The sequence below is a fragment of the Podarcis vaucheri genome (assembly GCF_965113315.1).
Source record: "Podarcis vaucheri genome assembly, chromosome: 7".
In the NCBI taxonomy this organism is placed as follows: Eukaryota; Metazoa; Chordata; class Lepidosauria; order Squamata; family Lacertidae; genus Podarcis; species Podarcis vaucheri.
Window position 1 is genome coordinate 74,442,368 of NC_138765.1, and position 25,130 is coordinate 74,467,497.

The 25,130-nt window shown below is 45.1% G+C and overlaps 1 long non-coding RNA gene across 2 annotated transcripts in view; it reads left to right on the forward strand.

Moving 5' to 3' along the window:
• The window catches only part of LOC309536526, a 37,349-nt gene extending 18,821 nt beyond the window's left edge, over nucleotides 1-18,528 (forward strand). For both annotated transcript variants that reach the window (XR_014221574.1, XR_014221575.1), the window contains 2 exons: nucleotides 1,753-1,909; nucleotides 16,779-18,528. This is a non-coding gene — a long non-coding RNA (uncharacterized lncRNA). The remainder of the gene's footprint in view (nucleotides 1-1,752; nucleotides 1,910-16,778) is intronic.
• Nucleotides 18,529-25,130: the final 6,602 nt, after the last annotated feature.

Below are 25,130 nucleotides of genomic sequence, written 5' to 3' on the forward strand. Positions count from 1 at the left end.
TTCCCAGCCTGCATCTTTTTTAGATATTTAGATATTTTTTAATTGTTCTAGTCATTGCTGCGTTTGCCACCCTGGGCTCCTTTGGGGAGGAAGGGCAGGATATAAATAAATAATGGTGGGTGGTGCTTTTAAATTGCAGTCAATTTTCCCACCCACTTCTGCTTCTCGCTTCGCCGACTGCTGGCATGTGGCCCTTGGCAGGTTGTTAAGAAGGGCCAGTGGCCCATGGGATGAAACAGGCTCCCTCCCCACCCTGTTCTAACTGAGGATGCCAGGGATTGAAACTGGAAGATTCTGTATGCAAAGCCCAGGCTGTGCCAATGAGCTGATGCTGCTCCCAAGTCGTGCATTATCATTTCCGTGTGTGCATTTAGAAGCCTATGCAAAAGAGACCTCTTGGTCCCTCCCCATTAAAATGGATCTCTCAGAGACCCGCAGGAGAAGGTTGAAAGCTGAGTGCTACTCTCAGTTCATTATTTTTGGAAAGATAATGCCCTATATCTCCCCAACAGGGAAAATAGGATCAGTGATTTGGCTGAGACAGAGACACATAAGAATGCAAGAAGAGCTTAGTTGCTGAAACAAGCCTAAAACCTCATTGTAGGCCAACATCATCTGAAGGGCCACAGGTTCCCTGGTTCACTGCCTAGGGAGGTGTGCCAGCTTGCAGTTGTGCTGCACTGCACACAGGACAGGCTAGTATAAGTGAGGATGGGTCCTACTTTTAGCCTCAGCAGATCCTGACAGATGCTCAGAAAGCATGCAAGAGATACTGTATTTCCTTTCCACTTACTCAACACTGCTCATATCTATCCCCCCAGACATGTGAGGGCCGGGTAGAGGCAAGCGCAAACAATTTGTAAGAACACAAAAAGAGGCTGTCTGCTGCATCAGGCCAAAGGCCCATTGTGTCCAACAACCGGCTCTCCCAGCGGCCGATCAGATGTCCCAATGATAAGTCCACAAGCACGACCTGAGCACAAAAGCAGCTCTCCCCATCTGTGACTGCCGGTGACCTAGTACAGTATTGTGACCTAGTATTCAGAGGCATATTGCCTCCGACAGTGGAGGGAGAAAACCTAGCCATTGTGACTAGTAGCCAATGATAGCCTTCTCCTATATGAATTTGACTGACCTTCATTTGAAGTCCTTGAAGAGGCAGCACCAGTCCTGAGAAACGGGACTATCCTTGAAAAATTAAAATGACCCTTGAGGTGCATACATCTCCTGCCCTTTTCTTTCCCAAGTTTTTTTTGGGGGGTGGGGTGGGGCAATGTGATTAAACCAAGGAGGAATGCCATTATTGCTTTTCAGTATGATGTCAGAAATAGAAACTGCTAAGCACTGGAGTGTGTGTGTGTGTGTGTGTCTGTGTGTGTGTGTGTGTGTGTGTGTGTGTGAGAGAGAGAGAGAGAGAGAGAGAGAGAGAGAGAGAGAGCAAGCTTGCCCACTCTTGGTCTGGTTTGTTGCATTACATTTGCTCTTGTGAGCTGGTGTTATTTGGCTCCTGCAGTTTATTTTAATTGCTTTGGAGACCCAGCCTCCGGCTCAGCTCTCTAGCTGCCTGCTGCTAGCAAACGCTCCTCCAAACCCCAAGCATCCCCCAGCTGTACTTTCGCCTGCCAAGAGAGGTGTCTGAATAAAATTGTGTTGTGTGCGGAGAAATGGGTGATGCGTGTACACACAGAGACGCACGCCCCCTACTCGCCGGCTGGCTAAAAATAGCTCTCTCTTGCTCTCTCTTGTACATAGATTTTCTGCTGCTCTAGGTTCCATGCCTCGCTCCTGGTTCGGCTAGTTGGAGATGTGGGCGCTCATTAGGTCTTTTAAGAAGGATCGAGATGCAAGCGTTTTCCAAAAGCACCAGAGAAGCACCATCCCCTCCCCAAATGTGCTGCCGCATATCCAGGTGTGTTATGTGTCTTATAACTAGAAAAAATCTGAATCACATAGGAGGTTGCCTTACAAAGTCAGACAATTGCTCCATCTAGCATTGTTTTGTCTACATGGACTGGCAACGGCTTTCCAGAGTTTTTCAGAAGGGGGACATTCCCAGCCCTGCTAGGGATTGAACCTGGAACATTCTGCATGCCAAGCATATGCTCTACCACAGTGCTACAGGCCTTCACCTTAACCCATGAAGATGTCTTGTACTGAGCTGGCCCATTGGTCCAGTATTGTCTGCACTGATTGGTACGGTTTTTCAGGCAGAGGGCATTCCCAGCCCTGCCTGGAGATTCCAGGAATTGTACCTGGGACTTCCTGCATGCAAGGCAGATGCTCAGCCACTGAGCTATCGCCCTTCCCAGAACCAATTCCCTAGCACAGGGTGGTGGGCTCCCATATCACTGGAGTTCTTCACGCACAGCATAAGAATTCATCTGTTGGAGATTTCCTGCATCAAGCCAGGGTTGCTTTACCCACCATTTTTGTTCTGCTTGTTTGTTGTGTTGTATTTTTAGTTGTTGATTTTAGTCTTCTCTATGTGACCTTTTGTTGCCGTTTTTACCTTGAAGGGTGGGATATGCATAACCATCCAGTTGTGCAAACAAATCCTTTACGTGCTACTCTTGCTGTGTCGTTAATCTTCCACAAGATGGCACCCAGAGGTACCACGTTTACTACCCTGGATTTAATGAAGGATGTAAATTCCAACTACAACAGAGAATGTTCCATCTCCAGATGATGCACATACCCTTCTCCAACTTGAGGAAATCAATGTGATAGGATGACTAGGACTTCTATACTAGATAGCTAGTATTCTAGTCATTAGATCACTTAACCAGGTGAGTCTCTCAGCACCTCAAAATTTATTGTTCATTGGATACACCGCTCTGAGAGGAGATGAAATTCCCTTCCCCCAGATTCTGAACTGGGAGCAGCGGCTCAGACCTTTTTTGAGAGAAAGAAGGCTAAATCGGCTCACAAATCACTCTTTTCTCGAGATTTCCTTGCAGTTTGTGCAATCCAAGGCCATTCAGTGGTGCCACAGTGCCTGGCTGTTTAAATTATTTGCACTCTCATCAGAGAGGTGGGCTCTCCTGGGGAGAGTCACCAGGCCATTTTTGGAGATATAAAGGCTCGGTTAAAAATTTGGCCTTATTAGAACAACATCTGCCTTCCCTAGGAGCTCTCCTAACACCTGAAGAGCTGGCCCTCTGTTACTGGTATCCTGCTGCTTGATGAGTTCTGCTTTTTAAAGCCTTGTACTGTTTCAAACGCCAGTAAATAATAATACTGGGCTATATCAAAGGTTAATTCTACTCAGATTGAAAGTGGTGGACATGTTTAACTTAGGTTTATTGATTTCAGTGGATATACTTTGGCTAGAACTTAGTTGGCGTGCAACCCACTGTTATTTATTGCTGTTGTACCCATTGGCGTAGCGTGGGGGTGCAGGGGGGGGCCGGCCACACCGGGCGCAACATCTGGGGGGCGGGCGCTCGCACTTGCAGCTCTCTGCCCCTACCTGGGTTAGGGGGCGCAAATTACTTGCCTTGCCCCGGGTGCTGACAACCCACGCTACACCACTGGTTGTACCCATGGGCATCTGGTTGGTCACTGTGAGAAGTGAATGCTGGACGAGATGCAGCAGCCAAGATATTCTTATGAGTAATAGAGAGTGAGGGTTGTTGCCTTCATGCCCTGCCTGTGGTCTTCCTGCAGCCATCTGATTGGCCACTTTGAGGACAGGAGACTGGACTTGGTGGGACTTTGGTCTGATCCTGCAGACACCTATGGCTGGGAATGTATCTTGGTTCGAAATTCTGGGGACTCACTGTCAGCCAGTGTAGACAATACTGAGAAGGATGGAGCAATAGTCTGAGTCAGTGCAGGTCTGCTTGCTATGGTCCTAAAGTGCCCTGTGGCATAATGGTGCCACTCCTGGAGATTGTAAAATATTGTACAAAGCTTCCTTTTCCCCTTTGCTGGCTTGAAAGGGATCTTTATGCTGCTATGTCTCTGCTAGCTTTTAGGGGGACTTATTGTTTTATATTTGCTTATACAGTGGTACCTCGGGTTACATACGCTTCAGGTTACATACGCTTCAGGTTACAGACTTCGCTAACCCAGAAATAGTACCTCGGGTTAAGAACTTTGCTTCAGGATGAGAACAGAAATCGTGTTCCGGCGGCACGGCAGCAGCAGGAGGCCCCATTAGCTAAAGTGGTGCTTCAGGTTAAGAACAGTTTCAGGTTAAGTAAAGACCTCCAGAATGAATTAAGTACTTAACCTGAGGTACCACTGTAACTGGTTTTATTGTTTTAAATTTATTGTATTTTTTAAAAAATTAGTGACCCACCCAGATGTATATACTGTAAATGCAAGAAATAAATCAATGCAACAAATAAATAGCCCTCTGTAATGTAAACAACACCTTTGGGAATCCTTCCTATCCCATCCTCGGGTCTGATGCAGTGGGGGGGGGACCACATTTGCGCAGAGTGCAGCAGAATAATATAAGACTGCCATGTGCAGCCACCTCCTGGGAATGTGGCATTGAGGGAGGGGGAATAATAAATCATACTGTTTATTTTTAGAAATGCTGCTAGTAAGCTGTTGGGCATTGCTGCCTATGCAGGATCTCCTATGCACTCACACATCCCTCCATTGCACCACTTAGTTCATCATTGCGTCATCTTGCAACAGTGATTCTTTGGCATGCACGAGTATTGTGTGATGCTGGCTGGGTATGTTTGCTTGCTCAGGTCCCTGTGGTGGGAGAACTGGCTAGAAGAAGCCGACAAGAGGAGGCAGTGGCGCATGGGGTGTGTGTCTGTGAGTGTACATGGCAGGAGCAAAAGACACAACTTTAGCTCTCCTCTTAATTCAAAAAATAAAAATCAGAATCAGTTGGATACATCCTGCATGAGATGTACTACATGGGCAAGCCCCGTGTCCTATGATCACCTTCTATTGCATTTAACTTCGCTGTAAATATTTATTCAGCGTTGTGTCTTTTATCATGTTCCTCTGCTAGTGCATGTCCGAGAAACTTAAGTGAGGGATGGTGGTCCTGTTAGGTGATTTTTAGACTTTGGGTGTAACAGTCTTCCAGGGGGGCTTTTGGGATGGCAATGTGTCATAATTCTGAATTTAATGATCTAACGGAGACTTCCTATTTACATGGTAATGTATATTCCTTCACTCCATCCAAAAAAAGCCAGCCCACTCATTCTGTTGAGTAGACCCCTGGATAACTGCTCCAAAGACCGGTCTTGACAGTGCAGCTAGCAAGGAAGGTGGAATTCACAGGGAGGGGAGGGTGTAACACCTCTAAAAGGTAAAGGTAAAGGGACCCCTGACCATTAGGTCCAGTCGTGGCTGACTCTGGGGTTGCGGCGCTCATCTTGCTTTATTGGCCGAGGGAGCCGGAGTACAGCTTTCGGGTCATGTGGCCAGCATGACTAAGCCGCTTCTGGAGAACCAGAGCAGCGCACGGAAACGCCGTTTACCTTCCCGCCAGAGCGGTACCTATTTATCTACTTGCACTTTGACGTGCTTTCAAACTGCTAGGTTGGCAAGAGCAGGGACCGAGCAACAGGAGCTCACCCCATCACGGGGATTCGAACAGCCGACCTTCTGATCGGCAAGTCCTAGGCTCTGTGGTTTAACCCAGTGTTTCCCAACCTTTTTTGGGCAAAGGCACACTTGTTTCATGAAAAAAATCTCGAGGCACACCACCATGCCAGATGGGGAAAGGTCACTTTTTACTTATGTAAAAATAAAAATAAAAAAATAGTAACAGCATAGAAGGTAATGGTTATCTCTTTGATGTCTGATGGGAGGGCATTCCACAGGGCGGGCGCCACTACCGAGAAGGCCCTCTGCCTGGTTCCCTGTAACCTCACTTTTCACAGTGAGGGAATTGCCAGAAGGCCCTTGGCACTGGATCTCAGTGTCTGGGCTGAACGATGGTGGCGGAGACACTACTTCAGGTATACAGTACTGGACCGAAACTGCTTAGGGCTTTAAAGGTCAGCACCAACACTTTGAATTGTGCTCAGAAAGGTACTGGGAGCCAATGTAGGTCTTTCAAGACTGTCGTTACGTGGTCTCGGCGGCAGGTAGCAGTGCTCACAGCTTACGGACTGCACTGTGTAACAGGTGTCTGGCCCAGCAGCCTAAGGCGGACAAGCCACTGAAACAGGCATTCAGAATCCATTCATTTCATAAAACCTGCAGGGCTCAATCTCTGTGTTTGTGTATGTGTGTGTTTCTGTTTTGCCCAAGGGTCTGGGGGTGGGAGAGAGCTCTTTAGCATGATGCTTTTAAAACAATTAAATTATCAACAAACAAACCTGATGATACGAATAGCAACGTCAGGTCTACCGGGGGGGGGGGGAGAGAAGGGGGCCTACTTGGAAGTAAATACTGCGTCCAGGCACAATTAGCGCTGATTTAAGGTGCACCAAGACTGCCTAAAAACCTCACCAAAGATATGCAACAAAGCGCTTCAGTGCAGAGGGGAGAGTTTGTGCACCGTGGAGGCTGGAGGGCTTCTATTCTACATGCGGGGGTTGGGGGGGCGAGGAAAATGTGCTCCGTGGGGGGGCGGGGAAGGCAAGAAAAGGAGCTGAGCTCTAACTATAGGCTCCCACGCTTGAGCAGGCCCGACTCGGTGGGGTGGACCACCCTCTCTCCTGGAGGAGGAGGAGGAAGAGGAGGAGGAAGAGGAGGAGGAGATTCCCATCCACGGCGTGGCCTCCCGCGCTCCTGAACGGGAAATCTCTGTAGCCCAAGACTCTCCGCGAGGCAGCTCCTCCCTTCCTGCCTTGAGCCGCCGCCAGCCACGCCCCCCTCCCCAGTTATCTGCTGCCTGCCAAGCCCCGCCCCTCTTCATTGTCCTCCCCTTCTGTTTATACACAAAGACCCCCCCATCTTCTTCCCCCTTCCCCTTCCTCCATCCCTCGCTTTTTTCCCTCTCTTTCCTTTTTAAAAAAAAATATTTTCTCTTCCCCTTCTTCCTCTTCTTTTTTTCCACCCTTTCTTTTTTCTCTTTCTCCCCCCCTCCCCGCCCTCCTGCCTTCCTGGGTTAAAGGATTTGAGCAATGGGTCTGGAGGTGGAGCTCGTCGGAGGATTAGCCCGACTCGCCCGCCTCCCTCCCACGGCACACCAGGCAACTTCCGGCGGCACACTAGTGTGCCGCGGAACACCGGTTGGGAAACACTGGTTTAACCCACAGCGCCACCCACGTCCCTTGTAACACCTCTACCCACTTGTTATTCCCTTAAAAAACCAAGCTGCTTCCCATCATCTGGTGTTCTAAGCACATGTTTGCAGCTTCCGATGGGGGAAATTGCAGCAGGTGAAGAAGAGTTTAAGGACGCATCCCAAGAGATCAAATTGTGTTGACACATAAAGAAAGCCCTGAACAACTTGAGACGAGGATACCTTGAGGACTCCCTGATTCCTTATATCCCAGGTTGATCAATGAGAACACCTGGATGGGCACCATTCGCTGCAGAAACCTGATTAGCCCCAACCAGTTGGTGTTGCCAGATCCATGCTTTAACTTTCTGGGATATCCTGAAGACTTTGTTAAGACAAGTCTCTGCAGTTGTTTAAAATTTTCTTGAGTATCCAGTCATTTTAATGATTGTCCTGATTTTTTTTTAAATAGGTTTTTAGAAATGTTTTTATAGTGTTGTCCACTGCCCTGATGTTTTATGAGAGGGTGGCATATAAATAGTGTTAATAAAAATAAATGGTGGGGAGTCTAGCTCTCAGTCCAATAGGGCCAGAGGTGAATAACACAGTCTAGGGCAGGCAAAACTTGGGGTTATAGCCAAACCTAGTCCTACTCAGAATAGACCCATTGATATTGACAGGCATGACTAACTTAGATCAATGGGTCTACTCTGAGAAGGACTTAGTTGGAGACAACCCTGAAATTCCACATGCAAGAAACTACAGGCTTATGGGAGATCTCCTTTCCTTTCCTCTAGCACAGGCATAGGCAAACTCGGCCCTCCAGATGTTTTGGACTACACTTCCCATCATCCCTTACCACTGGTCCTGTTAGCTAGGGATCATGGGAGTTGCATGCCAAAAACACCTGGAAGGCCGAGTTTGCCTATGCCTGCTCTAGCATCTCAAGGTCCACTAACCTATAGGTCTTTAATCAGTGGGTCATGAATCTACACCAGGTGGGTTGCAAGGTCACACCAGGTGGGTCTCAGCAAAGTTGGCATGTGCAACTTTATGTAAACCCTGTGCCCTTTCTGGTCCGTTTCCTCATCTGGTGATGCATTTCCTCCTGTGTGGTGATGCATAAGTGGACACCCAAGGCACATTTCCTGCCCAAAGGCATCCTTTCCAGTTGCTTCTCCTTCTAGAGCCTGAGTCTCCCCACTCAATTCCATTAAGCGTTTCCCTCTTTTAAATGATAATCTCCTAGGGGGGAAATCACCAATATTTACAAGCCGTATAATCTCCTTCCACATGGCCAGATGCTTGTTTATATTTATGGGATTTATACTCCACCCTTTACCACAGAGATGGGATACCTTTGGCTCTTCAGATGTTACTGAACTACAACTCCCATCAGCCCCAGCAATCATAACCAATGGCCTGGGATGGTGGGAGCTATACTTCAGCAGCACCTGGAGGGCCAAAGGTTCCCTATGCCTGCTTTACCAGTTGATCCTAGGGTGGGAGTACATCTATCAGAGATGGGGAACCTGTGGTCCTCAAGGTGTTGTTGGCATCTAATGGCCATCAACCCCAGCCACCATGGCCAACAGTCAGCCATAAGTGGGAGTTGTAGTCGTTACTAGACTACAATTTGGAGAACCCAATTCCCCCACTCTTAACATGCATCAGGAAAACAACACATATAAGTAACCCAAAATGTATATGTGACTCTTGGTCAGTGCTTTTTTTATAGAAAAATAGGTGCCAGTACTAACCATGAAGTTGTTGCAGTAAGTGCCACACTTTTTAACAACAACAAAATAGAGGTGCTGATACTGCGTACCCTTGAGTACCCCCCTGGGACCCGCTGCTCTTTGTCCTCTCAGTAAATTGGGGACCCAGCAAAGGGACCGGCACTGTACTCTGCAACCATACCTGCCTATACCCTGTTGAATCCTTCAGAGGAATGTGTTAAGGTCAGGATCAGGGACAACCAATGTTCACTCAGTGATTCCTGCACTAAGCAATAAGAACCTACTGGATCAGGCCAAAGGCCCATTTGGTCCTGCAATTTCATATCACAGTGGCCAACCAGATGACTCAATGGGAAATTCACAGGCAGGACCTGAGTGCAACAGCAACTCTCCCCACTTGTGATCCACAGCAAACTGGTATTTGGAGATATCCTTTTTTTTAAAAAATAAAATTTTTTATTGGTTTTACAAAATTTTTAAAACAATACAAACATAAAAAGACATACCAACACGTATAGTTTCATAACCTTTTTTTCATAAACCTTGTTTCTCAGACTCCCCCATACCTCCCCTTTCTGCATCCCAATGTCCAAATTTTTTTAGCAACTTCTAAATATTTCTGTCAAGCCTCTGTCCTCTTAATCTTTCCTTCAGTCTAATCTTATATCACTGTAACCCTTTCTTTCTCAAAACCTCGACATTCTAACATTCATCAAGTTTATAATAGTCCTTAAGATAGATTTTAAATTTCTTCCATTCTTCTTCTGCCGTCTCCTTTCCCTGATCATGGATTCTGCCAGTCATCTCAGCCAATGTCATGTAGTCCATCACTTTCATCTGCCATTCTTCCAGAGTGGGTAGATCTTGTGTCTTCCAATACTTTGCGATAAGTATTCTTGCTGCTGTTGTAGCGTACATAAAGAAAGTTCTATCTTTCTTTGACACCAAATGCCCAAGAGAAAGGCCTCTGGTTTCTTAGGGAAAGTACATTTAAGTACCTTTTTCATTTCATTATATATCATTTCCCAGAAAGCCTTAATCTTCGGGCATGCCCACCAAAGGTGATAAAAGGTACCCTCGGTTTCTTTACACTTCCAACACTTATTGTCAGGCAAATGATAAATTTTTGCTAGCTTGACTGGGGTCATGTACCACCTGTAGATCAGTTTCATAATATTTTCCTTTAAGGCATTACATGCCGTAAATTTTATACCGGTGTTCCACAACCATTCCCAGTCAGCAAACATAATGTTATGACCAATGTCCTGTGCCCACTTAATCATAGCCGATTTAACTGTTTCATCTTGTGTATTCCATTTCAAATTATACATTCTTGACAAGTTCTTAGTATTGGGTTCTAACAATTCAGTTTCTAATTTTGATTTCTCCACCTGGAAGCCAATTTTCCTGTCTTGTTTGTAAACCTCCATTATTTGATAATAATGGAGCCAATCTCGTACTTTAGGTTTCAATTTCTCATGACTCTGTAATTTCAATTTATCTCCATTTTGTTCCAAAATTTCCCAATACTTTGGCCATCCGGCTTCCATATTGAGTTTCTTCAGTGCCTTAGCCTCCAAGGGTGACAACCATCTAGGGGTTTTGTTTTCCAACAAGTCTTTATATCTTATCCAAACATTAAACAACGCTTTTCTGACAATGTGATTTTTAAAGGCCCTATGCACTTTGATTTTATCATACCATAGATATGCATGCCAACCAAATGTGTTATTGAAACCTTCTAAATCCAAGATATCTGTGTTCTCGAGGAGCATCCACTCTTTCAGCCAGCAAAACGCTGCTGCTTCATAGTACAGTTTTAAGTCCGGCAGGGCAAATCCCCCTCTTTCTTTTGCATCTGTAAGTACTTTAATTTTATTCTGGGCTTTTTGCCCTGCCAGACAAATTTTGCAATGTCTTTCTGCCACCTCTTAAAACAGTCCATCTTGTCGAGAATCTGCAAAGTTTGAAACAAAAATAGCATTCTAGGCAATACATTCATCTTAATAACTGCAATTCGGCCTAACATTGACAGTTTCAAATTTGACCATATTTCTAGATCTTTTTTAATTTCTGACCAACATTTTTCATAGTTGTCCTTATACAAGTTCAAATTTTTAGATGTCAGGTGAACCCCTAGGTATTTCACCTTCTTAACCACTGTCAAACCTGTCTCTTCTTGAAATTTCTCCTTCTCCATGACTGTTAAATTTTTTTCTAAGACTTTAGTTTTTTGTTTGTTCAGTTTGAATCCGGCTACCTGGCCAAATTGTTGAATTATCTCCAACACCCTTTTCGTGCTAGTGTTTGGCTCTTGTAAGGTCAATACTAAGTCATCTGCAAAAGCCCTTAACTTGTAATGTTTAGCTCCGACCTGTACACCTTTAACCTGCTGGTCATTTCTAATCATATTCAGCAACACCTCCAGAACAGAAATGAAAAGCAATGGGGAAATTGGGCACCCCTGTCATGTTCCTTTTTCTATCTTAAGTTCCTCAGTTACCACATTATTTACAATCAGCTTGGCTTTTTGTTCAGAATATATCGCACCCATACCGTTCTCAAATCCTTGGCCTACCCCTATCCCATGAAGATTATTTTTCATAAAACTCCAAGAAATATTGTCAAAGGCTTTCTCCGCGTCCACAAAAATCAGCACTGCTTTGGTGTTTATGTTCACCTCTAGCAATTCCAAAATGTCTATTATATTCCTTACATTGTCTGATAAATGCCTTTTTGGGAGAAAGCCTGCTTGGTCCTTATGAATCTTCTCCATCAACACTCTTTTAAATCTTTTTGCCAAAATGTCTGCAAAAATTTTGTAATCCACATTAAGTAATGATATTGGGCGGTAGTTCTTAAGTTGAGTCTTTTCAGTCTCTGTCTTTGGTATGAGTGTAATATAAGCTTCATATCACAGTGGCCAACCAGATGACTCAATGGGAAATTCACAGGCAGGACCTGAGTGCAACAGCAACTCTCCCCACTTGTGATCCACAGCAAACTGGTATTTGGAGATATCCTGCCTCCAACAACAGAGGTTGAAGATACCTAGTAGGCTGTCTCCAGTTAGTCCTACTCAGAGTAAACCCATTGAAAATGATAGGCAGGACTCACTTAGTACCACTACTTTCAATGGGTTTAGTCTAAGACTTAGTTGCATGCAGCCCACCATAGCTTAGTAGCCGCAGCAATGCTTCCAAATACCAGTTGCCGGAGGGGAGCGTGCTTGGTGCTCAGATCCTCCTTGAGTTTCCTGCAGGCATCTGGTTGTCCATTGTGAGAACATGATGTTGGATTAGATGGGCCATTGGCTTGATTCAGCAGGGCTCTTCTTATGTTCTTGGCCATAGATGGTCTCAATCGATGGTTGCCTCCAACTAAGTTTCACTTAGAGTAGACCCATGGAAGTTAATGGACCTAAGATAGCAATGTCCATTAATTTCAATGGCTCTTCTTTCTGTAGGACTAACACTGTATACAACCCAGAGTGTTTTATGCTGGTATTTGGTACCCGAAACCACATCAATGCATTTATCACTGCTGGATAGAACAGAATGACTAACATCTAATGAGCACATTTATGGACATCTGTTCTCCAAATTCATAAAATGAAGAAAACTGGCCAGCTATTTTTAAAATGCAAAGGTGGAAGGGGTTGCAAGTATGCGAATTAATGTAACCAAGAAACCACAGTGAGATCCACAGGGTAGCAGAGGCAGGGACCTACTAACAGATGCTTGATCTCCATTTCTTTTTCTTTCCTAAATTGGGTTGATAGCAATGAATGTAAAGCATTAGTAAGGAGATGAAAGCTTTTACGGGACTGCTTAACACCTAGAATTTAAAAACGAATAAACAAGAAATAAGCGAGGTGGGGGGTGGGGAGCGTGTTTTCCACCCTTGCCATTTATGCATCCATGCCACCCACTCATGCAAAGAGACATAATAAATCACACACCTGCGTGCGCAAGGCCCCACTGAGCATGCTCCTGCTGCTAGGGCCTACTAAATAATAAATAGCGTGACACAAGCGATAGCAAATGTCAGGGAGCTCTGCCGTGCCTCGGCACAGATCTGCCAGCTACTGCTTCTTGGCGGTTGGGAGATGCACAACAGGACAGGCCCCACTTCTGTGGGATCACCAGAAATATGTCCCACAGAATACTTGGACAGGCAGAAAGGCAAATTCCTGGATTTTCAGCTGTCTACAGATAACATAACATCAGGAGAGCCTGCTGGGTCAAGCCAATGGCCATCTAGTCCAGCATCCTATGGGAAATGGCCAACCGGGTTGCCTACAGGAAACTCACAAGTAGGACCTGAGTGCAACAACTCTCTCCAACTACAAATCCCAGCAACCGGCATTCAGAGTCCAAGAACAACTGGAGGACCAAACCTTCCCCACTGTTGCAGGGTAACAAATTTTGGCTGGCCCACAGCCCTCCAGCTAGGAGCTGTTTGGCCCCAACAAATGGCTACTAACACTGGTGGCTATCTTCTACTTTCACTGTTGGAGGCAGTAATGCTTCTGAATACTTGTTGCTGGAAACTGCAGGAGAGCGCTGTTGCACTCAAGCCATGCCTGTGTGGCCACCTGATTCACTGATTTTGATGTTGCATTTTTATCATGTAACCCACCTTGGGACCTTGTGGTGAATGGCACACAAGAAACCCTATAAGAGGCAATATGTCTTTGAATGTCAGTTTCTGGGAATCACAAGTGGGCAGAGTGCTGTTGCACTCAGGTCCTGCTTTTAAAGGGACCCCTGACCATTAGGTCCAGTCGTGGCCGTCTCTGGGGTTGCAGCGCTCATCTCGCTTTACTGGCCGAGGGAGCCGGCGTATAGCTTCCGGGTCATGTTTGCCAGCATGACTAAGCCGCTTCTGGCAAACCAGAGCAGCGCACGGAAACGACGTTTACCTTCCTGCCAGAGCGGTACCTATTTATCTATTTGCACTTTGATGTACTTTCAAACTGCTAGGTTAGCAGGAGCAGGGACTGTCGCGGGGATTCAAACTGCCGACCTTCTGATCGGCAACTCCTAGGCTCTGTGGTTTAACCCACAGCGCCACCTGCGTCCCATCCTGCTTTTGGGCTTCCTCTAATAGGCATCTGGTTGGCCACTGTGAGAACAGGATACCAGACGACATGGGCCTTTGACTTGATCCAGTAGGGTTCTCTTTATGTTCTTCTTAGGTTTGCACTACTGAGAATGCCTCCTATCTGAAATCCTACAGAGTCACCGCAAGTCAGTGTGGACAATAGTTGGTGGACCACTGGTTTGGCTCAGTATGGGGCAGCTTTCTGTGTTCAGGATCTAGTAAGCTCCTCTGTTTAGGAATGACAACATTTCAATTCTTTCTTGTGCTTTCCCCACAATGAGTAGTAAATGAACAGTAAGCAATAGCAATACCAGTTGAATAATAATTGAATTCTGGTGCTGGTACTCCTAAAAGGGTATGTAGCTATGTTGCATTGAAAACCACAGAGGCATGCAAATGGCAGAGGCCAACAATCCACTGAGTTGTGTTTGCTGATGTGATATTAACAGAATGCAAATCCTGCCTGGCACCAGCACTGCAAAAAAACCTACCGAAGACACAATAGTCTCTATGTTCGCCTTGATTTGCATCATGCACAGCCAGTCATGCTTCTAAATGGCTTGGTCTAATGCTACTGGGGCAACATGTTAGCTCAGTCATTGCACCTTTTAACAGCTGAATCATGGGATAGCCCACCTGATTCACACTAGTGCAAGTAGATAAATAGGTACGGCTGTGGCAGGAAGGTAAACAGTGTTTCCGTGTGCTTTGGTTTCTGTCACGTTGCACGTTACACCAGAAATGGTTTAGTTATGCTGGCCACATGACCCAGAAAGCTGTCTGTGGACAAACACCGGCTCCCTTGGCCTGAAAACAAGATGAACACCACAATCCCATAGTCACCTTTGACTGGACATAACCATCCAGGGGTCCTTTACCTTCACCTCATAGCTGAGTGGAGATTTGAAGAATCCTGTCTAAAGTCCACCACTAACCACCACATAATTGTGTACATGCATTTTAGTGTATGTGCAAGTTTGGTTTTTTTACTAGGCCCAAAGCAAATAAATTAAGGTATGTTTTTAAAGCCAAAATCATTCATCCATAGGCATCTGTGTATAACAGCCATCTTTATCTTAGAAGGGGTATTCTGTGTGTGTATGAGAAAAAGGATAGTGCTTGCCATCTGCTTTATTACTTTATGTTGCAGAGCTAGTTTCAATCTTAGTATAATGACAACTGAATTAATGCGATAAAGGGTAAAATCACATTATGAGACTGAAGAAGTGGAGAATTTGAAAAACAGGAGGTTTTAAAGACAGCAGATTTTTAAAGCTGGGCTGGATGTGCAAAAAGGAGATTTGCCTCATGGTACAAGACATTAAAATAGACGAGAGGCAGTTCATAAGAACATAGGAAGCTGCCTAACATTGTGTCAGACCATTGGTCCATCTAGCTCAGCATTGTCTACACTGACTGGCAGTAGCTCTCTGGGGTTTCAAACGGGTCTTTGCTATGGCCTGTTGGATCAGACCAAAGGTCTATCTACTCCAGGGTCCTGTTTTCACTATGGCCAACCGGATGCCCCAAGGGGAAGCCCAAAAGCAGGACCTGAGTGTAACAGTGCGCTTCTCATTTGTGACTCCCAACAACTGGAGTTCAGGGGCCTGATGCATCGGACAGTAGAGAGAAAACAGGCAGCCTGGCGAGAAGCCACTGATGGCTATATCATTATTTATTTGTCCAACCCCCTTTTAAAGCCATCCAAGTTGGTGGTCATTGCTTCATCTTGTGGTAGTGAATTCCATAGGTTAATCATGTGGTTTGAAGACATACTTTCTTTACTCTTTCAGCATTTCTGTTTTGTTTGGTTAATCAGGTTTTTAGTTCAGGTTTTAGTGGCTCCAATACTTTGGCCACCTCATGAGAAGAGAAGATTCCCTGGAAAAGACCCTGATGTTTGGAAAGATGGAGGGCACAAGGAGAAGGGGACGACAGAGGATGAGATGGTTGGATAGTGTTCTCGAAGCTACAAACATGAGTCTGACCAAACTGCAGGAGGCAGTGGAAGACAGGAGTGCCTGGCGTGCTCTGGTCCATGGGGTCACGAAGAGTTGGACACAACTAAACGACTAAACAACAACACCTTGGGTTAAATACTTTATTCGTTCCGGAGGTCTGTTCTTAAGCTGAAACTGTCCTTAACCTGAAGCACCACTTTAGCTAATGGGGCCTCCTGCTGCCGCCGCGCTGCCAGAGCATGATTTCTGTTCTCATCCTGAAGCAAAGTTCTTAACCCGAGGTACTATTTCTGGGTTAGCGGAGTCTGTAACCTGAAGTGTATGTAACCTGAAGCGTATGTAACCCGAGGTACCACTGTACTATGAGGGGATTTTTTTTGGGGGGGGGGAATCTCTCTATTCACTTTTTCCATTCATGATTTTATACCTATGACGTCCCTACCCACCTTCTAAAAGCCATCTCAGCTAAGTGGGCCCCATGCATAATTTAATGGCAAAACTCTGCACCACTGCTATTTAAAGGTTACTCCTCTCCAAAGTGGAGAGTGGCTACCCCAGTACTTGTTTAACTTCTTTAAAAGCACACACAACACTTTTACATTTGGTGTCTCAATCTAAACGTTTCTCCCCCCTAATAAGTGATCATTTTAATGACTCCCACAGGAGTCTTGCTCAAGCTCTTTGGCTAATGATCTTGCTTCACCATGCAACTGTTTGGTTGCCTGATCCCTGGAGTGGCAGCTTAGAAGAAGTTTTTGCTCCATGTATGCTCTGTTGCATGGAAACATCCATTTTACAAGTTCATTTGTGAAGTAACAGGTGCTGACTCGAGAGGCTGAACAGGGTTCCCTTGTTGACGAGAAGCCGGGCCTGCGCTGTAATTGGATCCTGGAGGACGAGGAGAGTGTGCAGAACATCTCATGCTGTTTGGGAGCATGGCCAGGGTGCGTATGTGTGGGGAGAGACACGCTCCCTTGAACAAAAACAAAGCTGAAACAAAGGTGTTACAGGCTGCTGCTGGAATAGCCTCAAAATATACACTATACTTTTAAAGGATATTTCGGAGGAGAGTTGGGAAAGGTTCAGAAAAGGGCAACAACAATTATCAAGATGGTGAAGCAACTCCCCTATGAGGAAAGGTTGCAGCATTTGTGATTTTTTAGTTTAAAAGCAATAAAGAAAGAAGTGACATGATAGAAGTTTATAATGTTATGCATGGCATGGGGTAGGTAGATAGAAAAAGGTTTTCCTTTCTCTCTCCTAACACTGGAAATTTGGAGATCCGGTGAAGCTGAAGGTTGGAAGCTTCAGAACAGATAAAACAAAGGATTGCTTCACACATCACATAGTCAAATTATGGAACTAATTCCCACAGGAGACAGTGATGGCCACCAAGTTGGGGTGCTTTAAAAGATGATTAGACAAATTCATGGAGGATAAGGCTATCAATGGCTAATAACCCCGATTACTAGGTTTTACTGCTACGGTCGGAGGCAAGTAATGCTTCTTAATACCAGTTGCTGGAAACCACAGGAGGGGACAGTGCTCTTTTGCTCAAATCCTGCTTGAGGGTTTCCCATAGGCCTCTGGTTGGCCACTATGGGAACAGGATGTTGGATTTGATGGCCCATTGGCCTGATCCAGCAGACTCTTCTTAGGCGCTTATGCATACTCAGTTCAGTAACAGCACAGCAGCAGTATCATGCATAGGCTTTTAAAAGCCCAGCCAGCCCCCATGTAAGGGTACCAATCTGGATCAGGCCCCCTGTGCTGGAAAGTTGCGAAGAAAAAGCATTGTCCTCAAGGGAAAGATACATGACTGTAATTTAGCCACAGTAGCGGTGACTGGTGCCCATTGCGACTGGTGAGGCAGAAGGCAGGGAGCCCAACAGCAGGTGGATCCAGAGCCATTGACAGGTGAAGCCAACCATTTCTGCTTTCTCCCCTTCCTCATCCTCCTTGCTGGTTTCTACAAGGGCATCACTGAGAATGAGGAGGAGGAAGATGACAGCCAGTTTCACCCCCTCTGTTGGCTGGAAGAAAGAAGGTAGTTAGGAAGGAGGGAGGGAACTGAGGTCAGGCTGAGGTTGGTGGGGCAGTGACCCATTTGCTCCAATGGACTAGTCTCCATTGGCCCACAACCTGAAGGTAAAAATGTCTCCACCCCCCCCCCCCACTAAAGATGCAGCTGACTTGACAAGTGTCTTGTGTCTTGATATCTGAGATGGGGGAACCTGTGGACTTCCAGAAGTTGTTATAAAAACTGGGGGTTGGGTATGAAAACAGGGCATGGCCATTTTTTAGGTGTGTGTGTGTGTGTGTGTGTGTGTGTGTGTGTGTGTGTGTGAACCAGTGACAAGAAACCCTCTAAAACAGCCCAATGAAGACTGTATTCAGTGGATGGAGAGTGTCAGTTGCAGACCAGGGTGAGAAGCAGAATGGAATGGAGTATCCTGGGGAAGGGTGTGGCTGCTTGGTTGGGATCCTGAACAAAAGCACGTCACACTGTAATATTTGTTTGCAGCTCCCACTTGTGCATTCTAATGGGTTACCTGAAATGATGTGTTTTGAACATTATTAGATGGGTTAACTAGAGGAACCATCTGGTCAGGAACCATACATTTAAACCAAATGGCTCCCCCCCCCCATAATTATGGGAACTGTAGTTTGTTACAGGTGTTGTGCAAGGCAAACTACAATTCACAGGGTTCTTTGAAGGAGGGAGACATGAAGTGTTAGAAATGTGCTTTAAATGTATGGTGTGGATATGACTAAAATTATGGGGAGTGCATTAGAATTCAGGTGCCTTTCAACTTCTCCAAAATATTCCATTACACTCAGAAGCTCTTTCTCTGCACATCAGCTCTGAAGAACTTCTCATGATCAAGATTGTTGCTAATCTCTTAAATTCTCTATTTTCAGAAGGTGTTTAAAATAACCCCTTTGTTGCATAAGAAACAGTCAAGCTGAAAAGGGGGGGGGGATGTAGACTTTAAGAATGTAACTAGGGAGACTGAATTAGTTACTCCCACCTTTTTTCTTCCTCCTGTGCTAGCTGAATATTGTTTAATGGCTGAGAATTAGGCTTTTTTTTTTTGTTTGGTTTTTTAAAAACCCTAAAGTGCTAAAGATGTGCCCTCTAAAATCTGCCTTCTGAGCCCTTCCTAAAGCATGATGCAGTTTTATTCAGTTTTGCCCAGAAGCAGGAGTTTATGGATTGTTTAGAAAGCGTAGTGCATGCCAGTGCTGAAAAGAGCTGGTTCCTTTCCCTGGAGCGTGTAATACTTTCTTTCATAACCTTTTCCACTTAAGATGCTTCCATAACTAGATGCTTACTGTGGGAATTGCAATTTGCTCACTCAGATTTTGTGGGGAATCTACGTTATGATGTCATCATCAAATGGCTGTTTTCCTTAGGTGTCTACCCTGTCCCCCATCCTGTGTTGCTTCCTGTCTTTTTCAGAAAATTTAAAGGGGGGGAGGGACAGAACAGTAATGCAATCTCCAGTGGTATAGATCACCTTAGTACTATACTACCCTTACATCTTTTTAGAAGAAACATGACTTCAACTGGCTCTGTGATATGGGCAGGGCTGGCCCCAATACATTTTGGCACCTGAGGCAGACCCCAAAATGGCACCCCACTCCCCACCAGGGAAGAAGGCGTGAGGGAAGATCTATATCAGGAACAAAGCGGGAAGGAACATCAAAATCCGGACCTGCTACCCTAGTGGATCCTGCCGCCTGAGACAGTTGCCTCACCTTGCCTCATGGGTGGGCCAGCCCTGGATGTGGCCATGTATCTGTTGGTTCACATGGGTTAGAGATGTAGGGGATAATTTTGATGCTGTTCACATTTAAAGGGGAACCTACCTAATGTGCCCCATTATGAAGCAAAACAAGAACTGAAAACGGCTATCCTTTGAAACTTGCACTTTTCCAGATTTTGCAGTGAGCACAAAAATGCATGCAAGGAGGTACAGTGTGCATATAAATGTATGTATTAGTCAAAACATCCTACTAAATGCATTATATATGGGGAAACTGTTTTGTAAAAATGGATATATTAGGCAAAATTGCATACAAAAAATGCATGGTAGGGGAAATGCTGATGATGAACCTTCACAAATACTTTTTTCTTTTCTTAAATTGCATACTGGTGTAGAAATGTGGAGAACTGAACCACTGGAAAAATGAGAAACTGAAACATTTGCCCAGTGGCAGATTTTGGGCTTGCAAATTTCAGCAGCATCTTGTGCAACACCAAAATCCCCCCACCTCTAGCCTTCCGTTTGAAGTCATTATTGCGCAACCCTCTTGGCTTTGTGTCCATTGCAGGTGAACCAGTTGCATTCTCCTAAATCCGCCTCTGATTCACCCATCCCTAACTTGGATCTGGAGTGGTGAACAAAAGGGCTCCTTCCATTTAAGGAAATGACTAAGAGCCATCAATGTTGATGCAGGCAGCCATTTCCAACCCCTGTATAAAATCCTCTTGTACATACTGTACTACATACAGTTAACCAGGAAGCAACATTGGGCTACTTCCTGGAGTATTAAAAATAAAATAAAAATGCTTTTCTGTCTGGCAGAAAACTTCAAACTGTTACATAAGAATGAAAGCAGCCCTCTGATCACCTTCTAAGTGCAGTGTCTACATTTACCCCTGGAAAGACCCGTCCCCCATATGGATTTTTTTTAGGATTTCCCCTAAAAATCTGCATGGAATCAGGATGGGACAGAATTCTTTTGTACGTATGCATGCATGGATGAAAATCAACTGAGGGTGTTCAACCATTCCTAGCACGGGTGCTCCATCTCTGGGTTAGACCTTGAAGTCTTTGATATATGAGGTCTAGCATTTATTTTCTCCTATACTGTTCGGTGGGACATGGGTGGCGCTGTGGGTAAAACCTCAGTGCCTAGGACTTGCCGATCACATGGTCGGCGGTTCGAATCCCCGCGGCGGGGTGTGCTCCCGCTGCTCGGTCCCAGCGCCTGCCAACCTAGCAGTTCAAAAGCACCCCTGGGTGCAAGTAGATAAATAGGGACCGCTTTCTAGCGGGAAGGTAAATGGCGTTTCCGTGTGCTGCTCTGGTGCTGGCTCGCCAGAGCAGCTTCGTCATGCTGGCCACGTGACCCGGAAGTGTCTGCGGACAACGCTGGCTCCTGGCCTATAGAGTGAGATGAGCGCACAACCCTAGAGTCTGGCAAGACTGGCCCGTACAGGCAGGGGTACCTTTACCTTTTTTTACAATACTGTTCACTTTTCATATTAATCCTTCCAATTTACACAGTTGCTCATAGTCAACAAGTGCTTTCTAGTAGTGAGTCCCAAAATATCTGAAAGACAACTTCCTTTCCTACAGATACTCTCAGGTGGCAGAGGGGGCTCTCTTACAGGCTGGTGGCTCCCACCTTGCAGTCTATTACTTTTAAAATGCCCTGTTGAAAAACACAGCTTCAGCTTAAAAATAGAATCATTTCCCCCCTGTATTCAGACTTACAGCCTGCTCCATCCTGGAAGATCTGAGGAACAGAACACAGGAAGCTGCCTTATACTGAGTCAGACCATTGATCCATCTAGCTCAGTCCTGTCTACACTGACTGGCAACAGCTCTCTGGGGTTTCAGGCAGGGCTCTCTCCAGGGTAACAGTGCAGTAAAATCAAATACAGAGTCCAGTTCATTTCACCAAAAGGTGAGGTTGGGATTAAATTTATTTTAAAGAGGTTACCAATTGACATTAAAAATCCAAACTATACCAGCTTAATTTCATCCTGAAAAATAGCTTACAGGACTTCTGCAAGATACTCAGAATTAGTCATATATGGCTGCTTGCTTCCTTGCTGCATTTCAGCTTCCCCAAATGGCGGGATGTGTTTTTTCACACAAAATCATCTATCAATAATTGATGTATTCATTATGGTTGCTTCTGAGACACATAAAGATCCAGACTTGTCCAGATGTAGCACCACCGAAACAGAGGGAATGGGGAGAGATAAGCAATCCATTCTTTTTGGATTTGGGGGAGCTATTAATAATTCAACTTTGCTATTCATAACTTTTTATTATAAGGTGACTCATTTAAAAAGAAACAGCAACCAGATAAAGAATTATTTTGTTCTGTTCTCAAGATTTCATTATCAACATGCAACTGAAGAAAGCTATGTTATGACCCATGGCAGTGGGGCTAGATTCTCTTCCCAATAATTGCTGATCGCTCACTGATTTTATTTTAGTTTTGAATTTGGCACGTAGCCAGTGCTGGAAATTATGATCCTCCCCACCCCACAATAAATGTAGAGAAGATTTATGCGAGTACAAGATCACAGCCTAACCTTTTAATCTTCCATTTTGTTTTGATCTCTTGGCTGTATATATTCTTATTGAGCTCAAACCATTCTTAGCCATGCTTAGAGTGGACTAGAGGGCAGCGGTGTCAACCATGTCTACTACAATGTTTGTGGATTATTCCTCTACAACCTACTTGCAAAAGAAGACAGACTTGCATAAGATTTGCATATGTTTTGTTCCTGTACAAATCAGGGGCACACACAGCTAATAAAAGTCTGATGGACAGAATGAACAAGCGAAGCTTTTCCCATATTAGAAGAGGCTTTCATGAAATTCTACCTGTGACACAGTTGCTAAAGGCACAAGAACCCCATTTTCCCACAGTGCCAATCCTAAACTAAAGCCAAGTCAACTATTCTAGCATACCCCAAAGTAAACCCCATTAAGCACAAAGTGACGTACTTTTAAGTAGATATGCATAGCATTGTACTGTAAGTGAACTGTATACAGTGGATTCTTAATGAGTGTTTGGCTTTAGGTTCTGCACAACAAGAGACATGCCTAAGACTCTTTGCAAAGTTTGTATCTGCTATTGGGAATTCTTTAACGTCCACCTGAACTTATTGTGTAGTAATCCTGGTAGCTAGGTGAAAAGGAAGGGCACTCTATAGAGATTTTAGAAAATGACAAATAGATGTCTAGAAAATGACAAATAGACTAGAAAACGATGTGGAAAAAATATATAGCAGCTCTTCATGACCCTGGTGTCCAAACGATTCACTCATCAATTCTACCTCTCATTTACTCATTGGCTAAAAACACGGAAAGGTGGAAGCAGTCAGGCTGGGCCATCTAACTAAAATCACTCCAAAGGTTATCTGCATATTTTGCTTCATAACTTTCTTTTTAAGAGGACTAGAGACTTGGGATTTTGTTTTAAATTAAAGTGCAAATAGGGGACCTACTGGCTGTGGGGCCAGGTACAGCACTTTCAGAACCCCTGCTAATGGGTATAAGCATAACTAAATTTGGATTCAACCCAGCATATATTTAAAACTTTTTTTTTAAATCAGTGTAAAAATCAAATAATCTGACAGCCTGCTTTCATTGTTGACAATCTCTTTGTTTCTCTTTAAAGTCTTAGGGATGGATAGGTATAAAATGCAACTGGCCAAATCTATGTTAAAGACCACTCTTTAACCTTTTGCTATTTTCTCTGTTTATCATTTTCCCCCTTTTATGCCATCTTTGCACATTGTGAGGTGGTGTTCTTCCTTTCCATACGTAGCCTGTCCTTTCATTCACTCTCCCCAACATTATTTAATTTTTAACTTTTTTTAAAAAACTATGTTTCAAATCATCATGAAGTGACTTAAGTTTATAATCATCATCATTTTTTTCAAAACACAAACCTCTACAGTCTGGGTTCCTGTGAGAAAAGGGAGAGATATGACATGTTTCAATATCATCATGAAGTGACTTTTTTTAAAAAACAAAACAAAACAAAACACTTTTGTCATTAACAACAATGTTAAAAGGGGGGGGGAATCCATTTCTCTTAAAACAAAACAAAACACCTCACATAGCTTGGTTTTCGGATTGGGGGCGGGCCAAAAGGAGAAGGAACCAGTTATATTTGGAATCGCCGTTAAGTAACTTTTAACTTTTACTACAATAACTTTCTTATTCACAACGAAACAAAAAAAATCTCCTTTCACACAAATGACTCCCCTCTCCCCTCCCCCCAAAATAAACGAATCCCCTCACGTAGCCTGGTTTTGTCTGTGAGAAAGATTGTAAGTACAGTACTGGGAACCAAAAGGTAGGGTTGCCCTATTTGAAGGAGAAAAAAAAGAAAAGAAAAAGAGGGCGCTATGACGGCCATTCAAAGCAAATAAAGGCAATTTGCCTCAAATTTTACCCCGGGGAAAAAAAAGAGAGGACAACATGGCAACCCTACAAAGACCACCCATGTTGCCTTCCTTCACCACCACGAAGGGGCTCCTTTTAACTTTCCCGCCCCCTTCCTTCCTTATCATGACGTTTTTATTTATTGGAAACGACTAGTGTAACAAAGGCCGGGGGTTGGCATGACCCAAAAGGAGAAAAGAACCCCAAAGCAGCATGAAGTGACTTATTTTAACTTTGATTATATTATTTTTGATTTTTTTTATTTATTTAAAAAAGCACCTCAAACTGCCTGGTTTTCAGTTCCAGGAAAGAGGCGGCACGAGACGGGGGGAGGGGGAGGTCGAGGAGGGGGGAGAGAGAGAGAGAGAGAGAGAGAGAGAGAGAGAGAGAGAGAACCCAGGCAGGCCAAACGGCCGTGCTCGGGGTTTCCCAGCCGGGCCGCAAGGGCGGGGAAGCGAGCGAGCGAGCAGGAGGCAGAGAGAGAGAGAGAAAGGAAGGAAGCAAGCAAGCGAGCAAGCGGGGAGTTGCCGCCTACCCTCGCCTGCCGCGCCCAACCCAGCCAGCCGAGACTCCGCTGCTTTCCCTATGGCCGCGAGCGGGAGCTGAGCGGCTGAGCCCACACCCACCCACCATAGCTTTTTTAAAACAAAAAACCGAGGACCGCGAAGAGAAAGAAAGAAAGAAAAACCGAGAGGAGGAGGAGGAGGAAACAACCTCCCACACATAACAAAACCTGCCCGCCCGAGCGACTCCCTCAGGGGACCCCTTGCCCGCCCGCCCGCCCGCCCGCCTCCTCCTCTTGATTCGACGTTCCTGTTGGTGGTGCAGCCGCCGCCCTCCCTCTTTTCTCTCTCTCTCCCCCCCTCCTCCTCGGTGCGTCTCCTCGTGAGGAAACGGAGCGGCTGCCAAGCGCAGCGCGGGACGGACGGCGGCGGCGACGAGGCGGCAGCAGCAGCAGTAGGGG